General features: G+C 42.3%; 1 protein-coding gene across 6 annotated transcripts in view; it reads right to left on the reverse strand.

The window, feature by feature from the left end:
- Positions 1-18,725, reverse strand: part of LOC106655577 (protein FAM102B) — a 51,612-nt gene that overhangs the window by 10,308 nt on the left and 22,579 nt on the right. Inside the window, exon 1 of one of the 6 annotated variants that reach the window (XM_023459000.1) lies at positions 65-695. The exons of the other annotated variants lie outside the window; for them this stretch is intronic. The gene's annotated coding sequence lies outside the window, so the exon portion shown is untranslated. Of the gene's footprint in view, positions 1-64; positions 696-18,725 lie in introns of those variants that run through there. 6 annotated transcript variants of the gene reach the window in all.

Raw genomic sequence — 18,725 nt, forward strand, 5'->3', positions numbered from 1 at the left:
ACTGCCGCCGCGAAGGAAAAGTAGAGCTGGTTGGCCCTCGGCGATTTAATTAATGCGTGCTTACTCGGAGTTAAAATGCGCTCGAACACGACAAAACGTCTTTTGTTTCTCCTTCCCTCCCGCTTCTGGCTGCGAACGAGCTCGTTCTTTTTTTTTCTCTTTCTCTAGTAATTTCTTCGCTACGTCGAGTCGAGAGAGAAAAGCGTCGTGCGTACGGCAAAAAGTAATTTTTCAATATGAGAGAAAAATGCGAATCGACTGGCAGCTGCCGCTGCGGCGCGTTTACAAACTCCGATGCAAACGTCATTTTTTCCCAATTAATATTCTTCTCGCGCGTCTCTACTCCCGCGGCCTCGTCTCCTTCGTTCTCATCGATTTTTCGGTCTCTCGAGGCTCCTTCGCCGATGAGCAGTAGTACCGCGGTGCAACTTTATAATACACTCCACGAGTCTGTTCTTTTTATTTATTTTTTTCTTCGCGAAGTTATGTACTCGCTGCGTTTCGTAAACAAACGAGCAAACACACACACTAGAATCGATTAATGAGAAATCGAGAGACTATCGAATTTAGAAACGGCACGCGATGTACAATAACATATACGCTTGGCTAATTAGGCTAAGAGAGTACGTGTATACGTAATCGAAAACGCGAGTCCGATAAATCGTTATGCTAATTATCAAACCGTTTGCCCGAGTGTACATTATATATATACACGAACGATTGTTAATGCCTCTCGTCGCGTGTACAATACACAACGAGGAATAATAAAGGCGGCTCTGCCCCTCGAATAACAATGAGAATATTTATACAAAGCCGGAGAGCAAAGACTATAGAGCAGCCGAACGAATTAACAGGATTTTCGTTATCGCCATTAACGGGCGAAATATTATTGCGGTTAAAAGACTTTTATCCCCATTTACGCCATCGGAAAGTATATGCACACAACGCGTATATACAGAGATCAAAAAAGTGGAATTAGACACGAGATGGATCGCGGCTGATACGACAAAGAGAAGGCGAAAAAAAAACAATAACAAAAAAAAACACAGTTCCAGCGAGATGTGAAAAAATGTTTCTCATCCAATTTATCTCCGACAATAAGCTCCGGAGAGGAAATAGAGTCTCTTATCCAGTTTTTTTTTTCCAGGTCACTAGCTTATACCCAACCACGTGGGTATACGCGGGTACATAATGCAAGGCAATCCGCGTGTATATTTATACACGTGTGTATATTCTATTTTTTTTTCTCAGCGCGGCGAGAGTTGATTCAAGAGTACGTGTACTATAATATGCAGCCTCTGGTGTGGAGAGCGAAAGTTCACGTTGGGGGTCTTATTATGAATGATAACGTAAATTAGTGTCTCACTTTTTTTTCTCTCTGTCTCTCTGTCTCTCTCTCCTTTCAGTTTCATTCGATTGTAAAATTCATCGAGAGCCCACGCGCGAGATTCATATACTTTTTTTTTTGCTCGCTGCCTACGCGCGCGGATTACCCATGGACGACGCGGCTAATATTATTATAGTATAGAATTGATTACACGATCGATGCATCGCATATCGAGTGGAAGAGAGCAAAATCGATGTAAAGAACGTCAACGATAAACGTGGCGTTCCGAGGGTGGTGCGAGACTACTGAACCTCGTTTAAATTCTCAAGATCGCCGAAGAAGAAGGAGGAAAAAAAAAAGAAGAAACGGTTTTATCGATTTCGTAGAGACAGCGCGCCATCGTGACGTATACGAGCACAGTAGTGCGAAAATGCGCGTAATAATACCCGTGACGTCACTCCATACATGCATACATCTCTGCTCATCTTCGATGAGCTTCTCGTATGTATAATATATTGCCGTAAGACGATGGCAAGGTAAATTCCACGTACTCGTCGTTAAAGATGCGGCCAAAGTGCGAAGGTGAGTACCTTTCGGGTAAATTCCTCGAGTTATATACGCACACGGCTGAATCAACGGATTCCGATAATACGTGCACGCGTGTATGAAATCTCGCCCGCGAAACCGAGAGAGATTACCATCGATCGAGACATCTCCGCTTTTAGATTCATTAGTCATCGGGAGATATACTCGCGATTATTGTTATGCGCTCGCGATTCCTGCCGCCGCCGCCGCGAACTTATCGAACGGATTAAAATCGATCGTTCGGAACTTTCGTCGATTACGATTAGCAACGAATCATCGTCATCGTAAACGTACGTAAACACGTGTTTTACAGAGAATAAAGAGACAAAAAAAAATAGAAAACGAGAGAACTTTTGCTACGTCTTCATTCGACGAAATTTCGTAATTGGTATAAAATCGTTCGTTTCTCGCTCGTTCATCAATTACGCTCTGTACGAAACGCGAAAAGTCAACGTAGCACTCCGATATCGCGCGAAGAGTCGATTTCGCAATTTGAGATTCGCGAGCACTCGAGAGCGGACGAAATGAGGAAAATTACGAAGCGGCGGCGGCGGCAGTGCCCCGAGGGCACGAACAAAAAGAACCAGCGCGAAACGTAAAATATATATAACGTCGTCCTTATTACGGTGAACTTCGAATCGCTTAGACGAGCGGCGTATTTGCTACGCATTAGAAAGCAAACTCATCGTGCTTGTACATAGCTCGAAACGTTGTTGAGCTCGTGCAGTGCCTCGAAGCGACGAGAGAATCTCAATTGTAATGCGTATATAGAATAGAGAGACACGTTGGGACGAAATCGCACGGATGTAAAAAAAGGTGAATCAAATGACTCAATGATCGAGCACATTGTATATAGGTCCTATTATACTACGTACGAGTACACTCGTACCCAACGCAACATTATACATCGTACAATGAAACATTGAATATTATTTCCCTCCCCGCATAATGATACACGCAGAAAACGACGCGTTCTCGTGGGCAAACGACCGTAATTGACAGAGCTAGAGAAACGTTGTTAATATATATAATATTTCGGCCGAGTGGCTTAATAAACACGCGCGCGATCGCGTTGTGCACACACGCGCAAAAGTCTTTGGCAATTTTCGTGATGTATGTGTGTATGTATACACGACATATATATGTATAACGTGTAATTGTCCTCGTTGCGCAATATTAAAGGCACGAGCAGCGGCAGAAGAAGAAAAAAGAAATACCGTGTTTTTTTTTTTTTTTGTTGTTGTTGCGCGCGATCGTGACTGCTGCTGCTGCTGTGTTTACGTATAATAATATAAAAAAAAAAAAAAAAAATACTGCAGCTGTCGATCGACGCGCGAATATATGTATGGAAAATGAAAAAAAAGAAACAATCAATCGACGAATCGAGCGTTACCTTTACCTTGTAGCTCGACGATAGATATATTGTACAAAAATATACATATTATAATATTATGCTCCGTAATTCACACGTATTATCGACCTCCGCGTTACAGATAGAGGCAAATTTGTCAACGTATAATTGAAATAAAAATATAATGAAAAAAAAAAAAAAAGATCGCGTGGCCTAGCGTTTGACACGCGTACGCGGCACGCAACGGATTACAAATCGAATCCTTGTGCCACGATAAAAAACGAAAAACAAAAACGTGAAATGACTTTGACATCGAAACATTGCAGGAGAGCTATACTATGTATACTTCGGTGCACGCGCGAAGTCAATGTCGCGCGCCGTTATCCGCCATCGGGCACGATCGGCTCGTTTATATACATACATCGGCGCGCGTGAGCTTCGATCGTTATTGTTTCGTGTATCACACTCCTATCCCCTGAGTTCGAATTTCGGCTTTGTTTATAAATCTATTCCGTATTATATTTATCAATCATTCGCGACAATCGTGCATTACGTATATAGGTGTACGACGTCGCGCGTTGAAAGCGATGATACAGCCGCAGCAGCAGCAGCAGCAGCTGTGCTGTGTTATATACACGCGGACCGACAGACAGTCGCAGACGCGCGCGTGACGCGTTCGATCTAACGGGAAGTCGGCGCACGCGGTGGCGGCTACATATAGCGAACCCAGTATAATAATGTGTAATGTAGCGACCAAGTGCCAAGGACGTTTCCTCCGCGCGACTGAGAGAGACGACGATTTTCATTGTTAGCTGTATATATATAATAATAATGATGATAATAATAATGCGACGTGACGTCTCGTGATACTCGTTCTATAGTCGTCTCTCTCTCTCTCCAATATCATCGACTCCTCTCTCTGTCTCTCTGTTTAGCGGGAATCGATATCGGCTAAAGTTCGCTAATATTATGTGCAGTGTACCAACGTTCCGATAAGTACACACACGCCGGAGCTTTTTATAGATACGATTGATGTACATATACGTAAATGTTGTATACCCTGTGCACGAGAGCTAAACTCGATGATATATCGTTTTTGTGTGTTTCTGTGTGTGTATATTTTTAGAACTCAATGGACTGAATGCGTGCAATACGAGTGCTATATACGACAAAAGTTAAGCGAGATATAATTTCGATGAGATCGCGAGATTGTACGTGAGTTATAGCCCGCATTTACGTTAATGAACGAGTAGAATCCACTGAAAGCTCCAAAGTATAAAAGGGGCTTCTATTTGGTTAAGCGTTTCGTGTATCTTAACTTTTACAATTGCGCTTCTGTATACTTTTTTTTTTCAAATTTCAATTCTTTTACTTTCAATTGATCGAGGAAGAAAAATAAAAAAAATGCAAGCACTATATAACGTATACGCCAAAAGCAAATCAAACTCCGCAGAAACTCGACGCATACACATCGGAAATTCATCCCCGAGGATATTAGCGAGCTGCCAGCATCTCTATTTTACGAATTCCGCGAGTAAGTACACATCACATACGCAAGCACCAAAACGATCGATTTTCCATCTCTCTAATGTACGAAAGCTCGAAAAAGCACACGTACACTCGAAACTCGTGCACGTCTCATATATACGCGAGGAAAATCTCCGAAGGTAAAGTACACAACGATATAGCCGAAAGTCGCTGTTTGCACACGGACTCCTGAATCTTCCCGAGTGTATGCAGACGCTGCGATTTTATTTCTTGCTCTATCTCTCTCCTCCATCCCAAGATCAAGGTTGCATTTATATTTAAGCTCGCAGCAGCTCGGGAGCATACGTGTTACGTACTCCTTGGAAACGTCATACATATAAATACAGCTCTGTGTCTGTGTGCAAGTTTATTTTTCTACCCGAAATTCAAAAGTAAAAAGAAAAAGCGAGAAATTAGAACAAAACGAAATGGCGCACGAGATACATAAATTCATTCTTTTGGAGAAAAGCTCTGAATAACGTGGCAAAAAGCGAAGTAAAAAAAAATGACGCAGCTTTCTATTCATCGGAATAAAAGAATAACCATATAGCTGAGAGTGTTACGTTTTTTTTGTTGTTGTTGCTGCCTCAATAACGTACGTACATAGCAGCAGCAGCACCTCGTTAAGCACCTCGACTCTCACCGCAGACGCGTTTCTTCAATTGCGCGCGTATCTAGCAACATATTTTACTAAGCGCATTTTATATATATACGCAAATCGCTTCTTTTTTTCTCTCTCGCGTGTAGCTGCAAAGACACCACCGCCACCGTCGCCGCATATAATTAGCGTCGTAAATAAGGTCAAGATGCGTTGTATACCTCGTTATAATAAACGCGCGTGACATTACACGGACGGCAGCTCTCGGTATTATTTTTTCTTTTTTTTTTGTTTTGCGGATCGGGAACGTCGATGAGTGAAAACGGCGAAGAAGTAGAAGAAGAAGAAAAACAATTCGCGTTAGTGCCTGCTGGCAGTGCACACGTATCGTTACATTACAACGCTTTGTTATTTCTGGAAAATTATCGAGGCACAAACAACGAAACGTCGTGGCGGCGAGTAGTTCGCGAGAAAAATCGATCGACGCGATTATTAAATCGAACTTCTCGCTGTATAGATACGTGAGTGGGTATATCTTGTTTATCCATAATGTATAAAAGGCGCACTACGGACACGCGAGCTCGTTACATTTATACATACTTATGCGCGCGCGTGTACGAGTGGGAGTATATGTGTATGCATTACCGAGAAAAGAGAGTATATACGAGAGAATTAATAGCGCGTGCAGCGCATGAAAGAGAGCTCCTATATACTACGATACACGCTATATTAAAGTTGCAGCTCGAGGAGGATCGTATAATGTTTTCGAGTTCACTCTTGACTTCGTTTTCGCAAAAGTTTCCGTATATACAACGCCTTGCGATCGTCAAAAAAATTACATTGTGTATATACCGCGATTATTAAAATAATAACGATGCATCGTATAATACGATATAAACGTTCCGTCGACACGCCCGTTAAACCTTTTCTCTATGATGCTCGAATAAAAGTGTCGAGAGAAAAAAGGACGAATTAAGCGCGAAATGAGTCGCCGATTTCGAATCCAACGCGATTTTTATCGTATATATTTAATGCAACGAGCCATATATGCGTGGCACGTATTACGAAGAAAGAAAAGAAAAAAACAAATATAAAATAAAAGGACTGCGCCGTTTCGTTCGCGTAATCGAACTAAGCTCGAAGAATTCACCGGTACACACCGTCTATATATACACACAAACATCCGACGCGCGTTGCTGCCTCGAATCTAACTGTACATTTTCCTCTCCGTCTCGCTGTCTCTCTTTTTTTGCGCGAAAAAAAGGCATTTTCACCTGCGCGACGCGATACACACGTAACGAGCCGATACACGCCGTCCGTATATATTTACGTGTATCTGCATTATATACCGATAATTACGCGGTATATACGGACTCGATCGCAGCCCTGACACATACAAATACGACGTATATATATTATAAAATTTTGAAAAATCCGAAAACCGCTGCTTCCCGGACAGAGCAAATACACGGAAAAACGTTGTGTATTATGCAGTTGCCACACACGTGCTCACTCGTATATACGGTCGAGATAAAAAAACCTCGCAGTTATGGAGCATCGATTTTTCGCAAGCTCCGCGGGCTCTCTATATCTATATATCCACATATACGTACGTGTTATATACGTATACGTACGTATATAGTGCGATGAAGTACGTCACGGGCTAGAAAATGGGTGCACACGTGCGCAGGCAGGATTCCTCCGGATATATATATATATATATATATACGACCGTCAAGGTAATCGCAGAGGAAAATTGGGAGAGTGAGAGAGAGAGAGAGAGACCAACCCCGGAAAGTTTTGCACGTCGTGTCGTACGTACAATGTAAAATGTAATTCACGCGAGACTGCGGAGACTAATAACATTCAAATATTCGTAAAAGGACACACGCGTTAACAATGGGAGAGGTGACGAGCTTCGAATCTGTTTCGGAAATTGCACGTGTATAATAATAATAATAATAATAATACAAATGTATACAAGGAAGAAAACGAGGAATCGCGGACACGCGGCACAGCAGAATCCGTCCTCGTTCGAGAAGAAAAGACGAATGAACGAAATATACACGCATCAAGTGCGATATTATAATATCTAGGTTTACTCGTTGGCTTTTGTATATATTTCTCCGTCGATATAACGCAAACTCACCGCCGTGCGTAGAGTATATAATAAATGCCAACGAAGCGAGAAGAAGAAAAACTCGAGCGCGTCGAGTGCCTATATGCACAATGTTTATATATGAATGCGCGCGCGAGGCGCGAAACGAGAGCAGGCGCCCAATTGAAAATGCCCTATAAAGCTCGCGAGAACAACTCGCGTTATTATAATATATATTTGATGATATAAAAATTACAACGCGTACACGAGGCAATTAATAGAGAAGATTTTTAATTGCTTCATTTTTTGTATTATCGTCTCGAGCATCTGCATTATTTATAATAAAAACAAGAATTTATACGCGTAATGTACGAAGAACAAAAAGATACCCGTTCCAGGATATTATTTGCGCGCGTTAGCGAAACGTTCCGAGTAATGGTGCGAGCAGTTTGTACACAATCGAGCGATTTTTCATTTCTTCGCGCTTCCTTATATGTTTTTACAAAAAAAAAATAAATAAATAAAAATAATGCTCGTGCTCGAAAGCTCGCTACAACAACCCATTGGGAATCGAACATTTTCAAGACGATCCCGCGACAGCGACTCGAGAGTCGCGTATATAACACGTGTCTCATTGTATACGGATGGTGTAAATCGTGTGTATATGTAATATCGTCTTGCTCGCCGTCGAGACTTCGTTAACGGCTACACATACACGCATAGATACTTGTAATAAATTGAAAGTTGAAACTCTTCGTATAGATGCAACTTGTGAGCGTACATAGTGTAGCATCGATCTCGTTTTCTCGCGCTCTTCTTCGAGTCGTTAGATTTACAGAAATTTTCGCGACAGCTTATTAGCCTTTTCGTATCGGCGAAAATCTCGCGACTCTCGTTTATAAATTGATACGGAAAAGCACGAAAAATCCATTATACAAATCGAACGTAGCATAAGTACACCGTATAACGTTGCAATATACACGCAACGACGTACACAAGTCTGCATTGATATTACGCCGCTTAATGGCGTCTCGCTGCTCTGCCCCGCTGCAAAGCGAGAAAACGGAGTCCGTATTGAAATGAATTACAAGCTCGCGTGCGAGTACAAGCTTTATATTTCTCTCTCTCCTTTTTTTTTGCTGTTAACTCCCTGTGTATAAAGTGTAGCTACGTACGTGTGTGTGCGCGAGTTAAGTGGCTGCTACGTACATTTATCGCATCGATTGTAAAATCTGATATAGAGCCTATATATACGGAGCTCGTGCAAACCAAATGGAAAAAAAATAACAGAGAAACAAAACAACGAAGATAAGTTCAAGGCGAGAGAGAGAGAGAGTAATTTTTTTCCGCGTTAGTTATCGTTGTTGTTCTGCTATTTAGTATATAATTATATGGGATCTTTCACCCGGAGGGCCCCCCTTACTATGTAACACACTATACACGGATCATGCGGCGGCGGCGGCAGCGGTCGCTCCTGACCCAGAAAACAGGAGTTTAATCAAGGCCGTTGCACGACGCAACCTTACGCACACACACACACACTTGCGGCGCACTTGCACAAACACACACGAAACAAACAACATGGTCAATGCGACGATAAATCGTGCCAATGAACACAATCTCTCTCTCTCTCTCTCTCTCTCTCTCTCCGTCCCGCGCTCTGCACACCTGCGCGCACATTGGGACTCGATGTTATAATGCACTTTCGGCGATTGCGAAGTATAATATATACAATGACGTAACGAGATTTCGATTTGTCGTGGTTGTCCTTTTCTTTCGGCATACAATTATATTTTATGTATCTTTTCTCCGCGGACCTTCGTGGGTCAAGGATTTGAATCATTGGCTCGTCGACTGCCAGGCGCGTCCGTATCGACAATGACTCCACATAGTAGCCTTTTCAATGTTAAATTAGTCATTTCGATAAATTATAATATTTTATTCGCAGAACTAGCGCGACTGATTCTTGCCTCTGTTTTTCTTCTTTTTATCGCTTATAACGTACACATAGGAAGTCAGACATAACATTTTTATAACGTATATCAATGTTGAATTCGCTCGAATTGTCGCGGCGCAGGAGCTGAGTGTGTATTAATGTTATACCGAGAACAAAATAAAAATCGTGCCTAACCGCACATCCGCCGTATAAATGTATCGCGTGTATGCGCGCGATATTGTAATATCCGATGCGAACGCAGCATCTCTCTCTCTCTCTCTCTCTCTCTCTCTATCTCTCTCTCTCTTTATCGCTCGTGTGAATGGACGAGTGTGTGTATGTACGTGTATGACCGTACGATCTTAGGCAAGTATTAACACGGATCTTAAAATTGTATGATGAAGGTGGATTTATTGGCGATCATTATATACATTGCCACCAGTTAGCCGCTTGCGGGAACAGTCCCTGACGACGCGACATCTAGCGGCAAGTCAAAAATGGATCTTATACATTTGTGAACAGTCTTTTTGAACACAATGAAAAGAAATTTCTCAATTATTTTCTAACAGGATCCCTTCGTCAAAATTTATTTGTGATAGGGAGAATATTTCAGTAGAGATTCATTCGATAGTTAACACTTTGGAAAATTCGATATTTTGAAACAATGAAAAATCGGTCGATTGAAATCCCTTCGTTTTCGCTTTCGTTTACGGGTGAAAAAATTTCTCACTCGTATGAAGAGAAAAGGTTTAAGAAGAAATTTCTGCGAGTTAGGTCCTTATTTTCTACGCTTTTTGCATTTCACATAAAGTTTACGACTGCAAAAATTCCGAATAACGAAAGTCTCTGTTTCTGTGCAGGGCCGAATAAAGAACCCGAACTCTTGCGAGTTTTTAATTGAGCTCGATTTTGGGACTGTTTCGCAGAAACCTACCTTTAGCACTTCTCGAATTGCTCTGTCCAACATCCTCGCGCCGATTCATTCCTATCCGGCTTTGAAGAAGGATTTTTAAGAAGAAGAAGAAGAAGGAAAACATTTACTCCACTTACAACTGGGTTATATGTGTTTTATTGCATAAGCACGAGTAAAGCAGCACACACACGTATAATAATATATCGCTGGCATAATACGAGGCATTGAGCGATACGATGGGCTCTGCCCATTCATCACTTAACAGTTGTATATATCATGGCCTGTTGCCTTACATATCGTACCCACATATCATCTCGTTTCATTTGAATATTTGCCCGTTTTAAAATCAATTGCCCACGCGGAGTCTCTTAAATCGTGCTCTTTATTCGCAGTTCAAATTTACACACACGCACACGCAAATGCACTCACGGACTTATCTCCCCGCGATCGTAAAACAATTTTCAGCTCGATCGATTCCTTTGCGCGCACGCGAATAACTTTCTTTCTTTCCTTTTCTTTTCTTTTTGCTCGCTGCTGCGTTCGACGTATTTATACGCGTTAGAATCGGCGGAAGTTTAAGTTTCGAAAACCAAGCCACGCATTGTGCAATTCTCGGCGCGGTTAATTGAAATCGTTCTATGAATTAATCCGCGCCGAATCGCACGAGCGTGTACGCGCATAAATGCGGTGCTGTCTTTATGCTCATGAAAATGGATCGTACATATAAAGTCAAATGCGAATCAAGCCGAATGAAACGAAGAGACGAGATGTAGTACGCGTGGTTATACATATTACATGTACTGGAGGCAAATTTTCAGGCCCGCGCGAGGCGTGTTTGATTAATACGTGTTTGACCCAATTTTTTTTTTTTCAACAGCAGCAGCTACATATATATTGCTTCAGTCGAACAATAGAAACACTAGCGAATCCGAGAATAAATATTTGCTCAAAATCGACCGATCCGATGCTTTTCGAAGCTAATACATACCCACACTCGTTTCATGACTATAATAAATTCGTCCTATCTCCTCGCTCCGTCTCTAGTTGTCCTCGCTCGAAAATATCTCGCTGGAATTCGAGGCAGTTTTTTTTGCATACCAATATAGACTCGTCTCGCTCGTGCGAAATTGCAATTGGAGTCCTAAAATAGTCGCGTACGCAATATATATGTGCGTGTTATGCGCGCGCGCGCGGATAAAAAAGTAGGCTATACGAATATTTCAGCGCGGCGCTTGAGACACGCGCGATAATACACGTACATTATGTTATATAGCCATTGGCCCCTCCCCCTAATTCATCACTGCGGCTAAAGCAAATTTTAATGAAAAAAAAACCTGTAAGTATTATAGAGCGTTTCGCTGTTCGGAGATAGTGGTAATACAGGCCAAAGTGACGTCGAACGCGGCGCAGTACCGCCAAGGATCGTAAATTCGTAGCATAATTTGCTCGTTTTGCAGATATTATATTGAAAAAAAGCGCTACTAATTTATTTAGAGTTCCCTACTGAAAATATGCTTGCTCTTATTTTTATGTATTAAAATCTCGAGCTTATCATCGTAGATCTTCTTCTAGGAGAAAACAAAACACCCGTCTTTCACGTGAAAAAGTGTCTACTGTCCTTCGGGACGGCGAACTCGATTATCGCCGAACGAATTTTCTGATTTTTCTCTTTTTCATAAAAACCAGTTGGGAATTTCGCGGTGAAAAAAAGGGAACAGTCACGTACTACGCGCACATCATCACCACCACTACCGATACAATGAAACAACTTTTAGTTCCCGTTGCTTGCATAAAAGCTCGAAATCGAGCGATGAATGTATCGATACATACAAAAAAATAACAGAGAGCCGTGAAATAAACACGCCGCGAGAACATTTTCCGTCCATCGCAACGTTGCAACCGATCGATCCCTTTACGCCGCGCGTATGCAACACATCTGTTTTTCTGTCTCCATAAAACGCGCAAATAAATGAATTATATTACATTACACGCGTTGCAGCTATCTTTTTTCTGCGCTAACTCCCACGTAGCTCTCTCTATATACGTCCCGCTCGCGGAGCTCTCTCTCTAGTGTACACTTCGTTATACATACGCGATGGAAAAAAAAAAGGAAAAACCTGTCGAGGCGTACGCGCGCGCGTGCCAACGTTTTATTACATCTGTATGCGCGCAGGCATATTTATGTATGTATAACGTACGTATCAAAGTTATATATGCATTCGAAAAACCAGATGCGCGCTCTAATTCCGCGCCACAGCTGCGCCGACGAAAAGAAGAAAAAAAAATTAGTCCCATGCGAATACGCGCAGCACATCTATATGAGCAATTCTCTAAATGAAACGCATTTTTCGAGGTAGAATCGGGGCAAATTTTTTTTTCAATCTACGCGGATACGGACCCCCGGGAAATGTTTTTGGGGGTCCTAGGAACATGTAACCACGTAAGAACCATTGAAATTTCAATAGTGCTTATTTTTATAGCTACTTTTGTGATTTAGAGGACGAAAAATCATGTTTTCTTATAAATACGGCTAATTACTCAATTTCTAAGTCGCTGAAAAAGTATCAAAACTCATCTAAAAAAAATAACTGGCTACTTTGTTCGATAGGAAATTTTCTCAGCTTTACAATGATGGTATCAGATTTTCCGATACGTCGCACATTCCCCGAGAAAATCGCTATCAAACATGCCAAGCTAAATATCTCGAAAAACCCGGTACGGAAAAAGTGATCTTTGAGGTTTAATTTCGATTTTTCCTCGTGAAAATGAAATTTATCGAAAAATCTGACTGCACCATGAGAAAGCTGAGGAAATTTTCTATCGAAAGCATATCTTCATTTATTTTTTCAGTGGAATTACGAGCCAGTTTTGATTGTAGCGAGCCGAAAACCTCGCGATCGCGCTGAATCAGCTCGGAAACAGAAAACAGCGAACAACGTAAAAGAAATTCCCATGTATAACATTGTAATTCGACTCAAAAAATAAATGAAGATATGCTTTCGATAGAAAATTTCCTCAGCTTTCTCATGGTGCAGTCAGATTTTTCGATAAATTTCATTTTCACGAGGAAAAATCGAAATTAAACCTCAAAGATCACTTTTTCCGTACCGAGTTTTTCGAGATATTTAGCTTGGCATGTTTGATGGCGATTTTCTCGGTGAATGTGCGACTTATCGGAAAATCTGATACCACCATTGGAAAGCTGAGAAAATTTCCTATCGAACACAGTAGCCAGTTATTTTTTTTAGATGAGTTTTGATACTTTTTCAGCGACTTAGAAATTGAGTAATTAGCCGTATTTACGAGAAAACATGATTTTTCGTCCTCTAAATCACAAAAGTAGCTATAAAAATAAGCACTATTGAAATTTCAATGGTTCCTACGTGGTTACATGTTCCTAGGACCCCCAAAAACATTTCCCGGGGGTCCGTATCCGCGTAGGTTGAAAAAAAAATTTGTCGCGATTCTACCTCGAAAAATGCGTTTCATTTGGAGAATTGCTCATATATCTAGATCGCTCCCTGTACGGTTCTTATTATTATTTTTTTTTCTTATATTGTGTGTCGTCGCGATGCACTCGAGGTTTATATGATGAGATCGCGCGAGTCTCTCCTCTATATCTAATACACGTGTATGTGTGTGTGTGTGTGTGTTTGTATAAGTACGTCAACGAGGGCGCGGTTATGCAAGCTCCGCAGAAAGAGAGGAGTAGAGAGAAAAGTGAGTGTTTTATCGACGTTGCTCTTATTTACAAGACTCACACACACACACACACACACGTGTGCGCACGCGTATACAGCACATCGACGCATCGATTAATCCGCGCGATGCGTGCTGCAGCATAATATTACACGTATTGCACACGGTAGCCCCGAACTCGATGTATACGTATGTATGTGTGTGTGTGTGTGTGCGTGTGTGTGTGTGTGTGTGTGTGTGTGTGTGCGTAACGAGGAGAAAATTAAGTGCACGAACGCACACACGAGTCTCCGCTTCGGGGTCGATTACACAAGGTGCTGAAAAGCAGGTTTTATATTATTAAAACGTTTGGCTTTTGGATTCGTTGATTCTTTTTTTTTTTTTTTTAACTTTACTTTGCTACGCGTGCGTAGAGGTACGTTCGCGTTTACGTATGTAACGCGCAACACGCGAGGCTTAATTAAAGTTGAGTAATAATCCACTCGCGCAGAATTTGCATGAGCGCGCGAGGCAGATTTTACGAATTACGCGCGCGTTTAAACGAGAGCGCGAACCTCTCGATGTACGTATAGAAAGTTGCAGTTGAGGCATGTGCGTAATATACATAACTCGACTGTGTACGACTTGGAAAATTCATAAACTCGAAGTTTGTGACAGCTGCGCGAATCGACGACGAAGCTAAAGTATACTCGAAAATATGATGAGACGATCGTAAATCGCGTGCAGCGCGAGTATCAACGAACGAAACGAAAAAAAAAACACGTGACAAGTACAAGGGGTGAAAAAAAGCTCGCTCGCGCACAAACACGTATCAACGTCGATCGTATATATCGATCGGGGTAGTAGCCAAGTATACAAACAGGATACAACGCAGGCCGAGTCGCATGTATTTATGGGGTGACTGCACTCTCGCCGTGGAAATGTGTGTTAGCTGTTATATACGTATAGCATCTACTGAATAGGTTCGTTGTCCGTGTTACTGAGCTTTTTCTCGGACAACGACAAAAAAAGGAAAGGAGAGGAGGCGAGAGCCGATAATAGCCGAATAAACGCCTCTCGCGCACTGCAGCTATATTTAATTCACCGAGAAGAAGAAGAAGAAGAAGAAGAAACGAAAGCACAGTGTGCGAGCTTCGGACTCGATGCCCGTGCCCCAATCCGTGCAGTGTGTTTATGTATTTACACGAGAGACCGAGAGGCTTTTTTTTTTCATACTCTGAAAAACTTCGAGGCGAAAGAGAGCGATATAATAAAATCTTGCACGGCTGATTTACGCTTTTAAACAGCGACTGCAACAACAACAATGCGACTCGCGTCAGCGAGCTCGGCGAACTTTCGCGAAAATTAACCAATTTTCTCGAAACTTATAAGTTGTAAAAAAAGAGAGAGAGAGAGAGAGAGAGAAAAAAAATTAGCGGAGAAAGTAACAATGGCGCCTGGCTCGCTCGCGCGGATGAATAAATTTTACGAGTATAGAGCGCAAAAAAATCATCGCATCGCCGCTGCTGAACCGCACAACCGTATGAGATTATATATGCGAGCGAGAGAAAAATAGGAGAGAGAGATGTCGCAAAGTGGATGATATAGGCGCCCATTAATTACTCCTCTGACCCAGTTGAGTTTTCTAAAATAACTGCAAAAAAAAGAAAGAAAGAAAGAAAGAAACGAAGAAGAGGAGAAAAAAAAGATAATAACGCGGCGCATAATTGAGTGGCAAAACGTCAAAACGAATACCTGCATTATGCGCGTGTATATTGCGCTCGACGACGACTGTGCGCGGAGCGCAACACTTGTACAGCACACACACACACACAAACTGGACTTTAATGAGTCCGAATAAAGCAGCCGGGCTTTAACTAGCATCGTTTGCATTTAATATGTGTAACTAATTACGCACGGCGTGCGTGACACGAGTGTATGCGCGAGTATACATTATATTTATACACGCGCGCGTTTATGCATACGTAAACGCGCGCGCGCGCGGCGACGTTTTTTAAATGTACAACAAATGAATCATCGAATGATACGCGCTGTGTGCGTATATATTTATTACGACATAATGAATGCGATATGTTTACGCCGCGTGTTGAACTCAACGCGGGGACAGGTGTGTATGTGTGTATATCCGAGCTTTACAATACCAAGCGAGAAAGCAAGGCGAGTTGACGCGCGCGGGTATGTATATATATACTACAACCAGAAGGAAACTCGCCTCGTATCTAAACTTTACATCTATACGTACGTCGAATATATTGTACAAGGCATGCGTTTGTTGCTGGCGCGCACGACACGCGCCCAGATATATATATACATATATGATACATGCACACACGCGCGTGTGTCTCGAGGTCAGTGAACGCGAAAAGTTTCGCTCGATTGACGCGCGGAGAGCTGTGTAAGAGCTGCAACTTAATGGAGAGGTGCTGCACTCACGGTCGTCTAGGCTATTATGTATCCTGTATACATTTATATACAATGTGGGGAAAAAGATTTTTCTCGTCGAGTGGCTACTTCTGCTACTGCTGCTGTATTAAAAGCGACGAAAAGCCAACTCGTGACGCGTTACGCGGGTGTAGTGCAATTTTAGAAGAAGGGAAATATATCGTGAAGCCCGGAAATAAAGTTGCGCCGCGAACGCGCCCCACCGCTGACCCAGTAATTTTGACGCGTACAGTAGTATATGCAAAAGCTCCGATCGGGCTGGGAAAGATAACGTCTTTCGTGCGATCGTTGTATGATGTATGTAAGATCGTTGCTCCGAAAGCGAAATGTTTTCGTTTCTGCATTGACTGCATAAGTCAACAAACCTGTCTTTTCTACGCAGTGAACACAAGTGAATAAATCGCACGGAAAAGTACTAATAATAACCGTACGGCGATGCAGTTGCAGTTATAGAGAGGAGTGGAAAAAAAATAGAGATTTAACCAGATCGAAAAGGAAAGAAAGTGATTTGGGAAATGGCTCGGAAGAGCGGCGAAATAATGAAAAGTGTACTGCTCGAGCCGCTTCGAGCGATGTGTGTTTTTTCCGTTTAAGCGTATAAGTGAGCGCTCGCTTTGTGCATTAAAAAACTTTCACGCGCGCGTTTAATTGCGTATTATTTATATGTATCAGGCCTCGTAGACGCTCGAATTAGCCGCGTATGCGTATATGGAAAGAAAATTGAAATCGATATACGCATTGAGCTCTGCGATTCTCTTGTTTATAATTTCGAGGCACGCGAGATCGACGCTCGGTTTCAAATGATACGAACGAGCTGAAAAAAAAAGTAATTACGAGAGTCAAGGTCGTGTAAGCTGCGAGCAAAAGAAAAATTGACGAGACAGTTTCGTGTCGTTTGCGTTTTACACGCGCGGATCCGCGCGAGAGATGATTGACGTAATGATTTTTTTTCGATGCACTCGTAATTATGTTACAGCGAGCGAGAGTCGAGTGAAATTTACATGTCCGAGCATTCAGAAGTCGGGAAAAAAAGTATACATAAATCGCAACCCAAACGACGCATATATTATATCACGCGCGGATCATCGAAACGACTCGAAGCGGCTATTTTTCCAATCGTTCGCGCGGAGGGGCTTTTTAATTCGATAATCTTCAGGAATCGATATTGCGACTGACGCAATCGCGTCCGATTCGATTGTACGCACTTCGTGCGAAATTCGTTTTATTCCGCGTGGCGCTCATGAAAAAGAAAAAAAGGAGAGAAAGAGAGAAAAAAAGAACGACGATAATTGTTATCAGGCGTACACGCACACACATGTTCGATCCGTATCGATATCGAAGATTTTCTAATCGGTCGATAATAATATCTACGAGCTTCCCCCAAAGTATTCCACGAACGGCAGACATGTGCACGATGTACACTGTCCACAGGTGAATCGTTCAATTACAAACTTTTTATTCCCCTTGGAGAGGTGGAGGGAGAGAAAAAAGCTCGATCGAACGGCGGGTGGGCGGAAAAGAGGAAAAAAAATTCATGAATGAGCCGCAAGCTGCATCACCAGCACGACGCGTGGGAGGAGGAGGAGGAGGAGGGTCGGCGCGTCGAACTTCGCCGAGCCAAAGTTCAGCCGACCGTGTAACACACAGCTATAAGGAACTTTGACCTTCGCGATCGAGTGCGATCATTATCTTCTCTGCTTTTTTTTGCTCCTCTCCGCACAAGTATATTTGTGAAAAACACTCCAATTACTCGAGATCTATATTTTAATACAGCGTCGGTAGTAATAAGGATCTCGTTTTATCGACTTTTTCACACGCGGTTCATTTCTACTGCTACTCTTCGTCTTTCTCTCTCGTTTTGCGCGCGTTGGAATTTAAATTTAGCCATTTTCACTGAGCGCGCGGAGCTTTCCCTGTGTTGAAGCACGAGTGGCGCGTCCTACATTCCTCGCCCGTCCGCGCGAAACTCCGTTAATAAACACGTTCTACACGAGAGCAAGTATAAAACTCGATTAGCTTTTTTTTCGCGTCGATTCACAAAAGCTCCTTACACCGAAATGAGCTCAAACTTTGCCCGCCCAACTATAAAGACCCAAGAATGAATGATAGAGCCCACGAGGTGTATGCACTGACAAATGGCTCGTCGGTGCACACATACTACTACTACACTGTGTGGGCGTAGGTGGGTATGTTTCGTACATCCGTTTTGTGTTGCCACACACACATACACACAGAAGCCTTGAAAGGGG

The sequence above is a fragment of the Trichogramma pretiosum genome, unplaced genomic scaffold (genome assembly GCF_000599845.2).
Source record: "Trichogramma pretiosum strain Unisexual culture from Peru unplaced genomic scaffold, Tpre_2.0 scaffold73, whole genome shotgun sequence".
NCBI lineage: Eukaryota > Metazoa > Arthropoda > Insecta > Hymenoptera > Trichogrammatidae > Trichogramma > Trichogramma pretiosum.